Below are 378 nucleotides of genomic sequence, written 5' to 3'. Positions count from 1 at the left end.
AAAGGCAGGCAGGACAATGTTTTAAAAAATATGCTTTTTATTGACTTTAGGGAGAGAGGGAGGGAGGGATAGAAACATTGACGAGGAGAGAGAATCACAGATCAGCTGTCTCCTGCACGCCCCCCACTGGGGATGGAGCCAGCAACCTGGGCCTGTGCCGACGGGACCAAACCATGACCTCCCGGTTCCTAGGTCAGCGTTCAACCCCTGAGCCACGCTGGGCGGGCAAGGGTGACGGTTTCAAATGAGACTGACCACTTAGCAGACGGGGACCCTGCTGCCATCTGGTTCCCCAGGGTTAACCTTCATGCCTCTTCCTGATTGTTCCCCGAGGGGTGGCCCGCGCTGGCATCCAGGGGCACAGGGGGGGGGGGGGGG

Source organism: Myotis davidii, unplaced genomic scaffold (assembly GCF_000327345.1).
Source record: "Myotis davidii unplaced genomic scaffold, ASM32734v1 scaffold3211, whole genome shotgun sequence".
NCBI classification, from domain to species: Eukaryota; Metazoa; Chordata; class Mammalia; order Chiroptera; family Vespertilionidae; genus Myotis; species Myotis davidii.
The sequence above is the reverse complement of the archived record's forward strand: the minus strand, read 5'-3'. Positions refer to the sequence as shown.